The following is a 2367-nucleotide window of genomic DNA, read 5'->3' as shown; positions in this document are numbered from 1 at the left end:
TTTTAGATTCTGTTCCAGGAAGGTTCTCCTTTTAAACGGACAGGACCTAGAGTTTGTCTTTACCCACCAGACTCCAGCTATTCTAAACCTTATTGTAAGCTCTTAGAAATCACTGAAACCTGAAGAGTGGAGAAACGTGCCCAGTTTCTTTCTCTCTTCTCTCTTTCTTGTCTGCCTCTGTCTGTCTCTGTCTGTCTCTGTCTCTGTCTCTCTCTCTCTCTCTCTCTCTCTCTCTCTCTCTCTCTCTCTCTGAGATTAAACCAAGAGATGCACTACCACCACTGTGATACATTTCCAACACTTTTGATTTATTTTTTGGGACATAATTTTGCTAAGTTTAAGCAGGACTTAAACTTGCTATCCACCAGCCTCAGCTGCCCTCAGTGATAAGCATGCACCATTGCATGTAGCACACTACATCATTCTTGACATGGGACATTTAAATCTGTAATAATTATTTAAGAAAATGAAAACCAAAAAAATATGGTGCAATACTCTAGAAGGCAGTTAGCTCTGAGCCCAGTTGTAGCAGCACTTGGACAGCTGCAGAATTAATGCCTTTACCACCGTAGTATGTTTTCTCATCTGTCACAGTCTCATTGTCTAAATCACTTTTACTCACTTAAATCAGGGTCAAAACCCACATGATTAGACCCAGAAAATTCAGTCCTAATAATTAGAAAAGATTATGTCAGAGAACTAATTCCTTTTCATGAGTACAGGGCAAAAGGTTTTCCTATCAGCTCACACTATTAGTCTCTTTCTGAAGCTTGCTTGGGTCTGAAATCTTCCATGAGAATTGATAGATATCAATATCATAAGCTGAAAATTGAAGGACCAGGTTTTCCTCTGTTGGCATTAGCCTTTCCTACCATTGTAAAAAAGAATGTATTTTTATTGCCTTTGTGCTATTTTACTAATGCAGCTTAACACATAAACAATAATTACATTATTCACACAGAAATTTCTATCTGAATGACTTATTTTATTTTCAACCTGTTTCCTAATTTTAGAACAAGACACCCTTAATGATCTCTTCAATTTGACCTCATTTTAGACAGGCATCTGCCCTCTCTTTTCTTAGACTCTTTACTGTAGAAAATTCAATCATTTACACCTCTTTGAGATGTAAATCTTCCACAACCCAGGAATGTCTTTCTGAAGGAGCCACATGTTGGAAATACAATCATGAAGAGAGGTAGGACTCCTGTTTTTCAATCTTCCAACCTGTGGAAGGATAGGAGTCTGAGTTCCAAAAGAGACAATTAACAAACACAGAAAACCTAATCATACTGGCCAGTATCTCTGCCATCCTTCCTCAGCATCTGCCCTTACTTTCCTTCCTGTCCACCACATTTTTGCATTTAGAAGTCTGCATGCTGTTCCTTTCAGGGGAGGTGAATTCAATTTCACTGTCTGGTGCAAAAGTCTCTGGGGATCTATCTATCTGTCTATCTGTCTGTCTATCTATCTATCTATCTATCTATCTATCTATCTATCTATCTATCTATCTATGGTTACTCAACTGTACCTTATTTTGTAACTTTGAGTGCAATAATTCTTATTTTAATGTTATAGTTATGAAAAACCTGAAAATACTTCATGTATTAAATATCCTATCTATGAGATACTTAGAAAGTTTTATATTTATATGTTTTGTGCAATATTAATAGTTTCTGTTTCATCCCAAGAAGTTTGGAATAACTTTAAATATAAACAAGCTTGCTTACAGAAATCTTCTATTTTTAGCTAGTTACTACCTAAATATTTCTTGAATTCTGTTTCTCTCTCTCCCTCTCTGATTTTTATAAATAGTCATGTACTTTAGATTTGTATCATCTTTCATTTTGGGAAAAGTATATTTTCCTTGAATTTATATTTTCTACCTTATTTAACTTAAGAACAGTCACATTGCAGAAGGATGGTCTTTCCAAAATGGAAATAAGAATATATAATTTTCAGGACTACTACTACCTTACATGGTAATTTCATGAATGAAAATGTCTTCTTAGTAAAAAAAAAATACAACTGAAATTTTCAGGCTATGCCTAACCTTAAACAACTATATTTGGAATGACATAGAGAAAGTGTGAACCTGGATGATTTTCCTTTTAAAGATAAAGCTTTTCATAAAAGTTATAAAATAAACATACTTAGTATTGAAGTATTATAATTGAAATTTATGCTGGAACACTTCTATCAAAAAATAGTTGAAGTAAATATTGCATTGTGTGAACAGTTGTTAAATTTAGCTGTTACTAAAGACATGTAATTATATTTTACAGTTCTTTCAAGTTTTTTGTATGTTTGAATTTTTGTAGAACAACACTGATATGCTGCTATATTATTTTTAATATGTGAGAATGG

This window comes from Octodon degus, unplaced genomic scaffold (assembly GCF_000260255.1).
Source record: "Octodon degus isolate 3935 unplaced genomic scaffold, OctDeg1.0 scaffold00139, whole genome shotgun sequence".
In the NCBI taxonomy this organism is placed as follows: Eukaryota; Metazoa; Chordata; class Mammalia; order Rodentia; family Octodontidae; genus Octodon; species Octodon degus.
Note: the sequence above shows the minus strand (reverse complement) of the source record.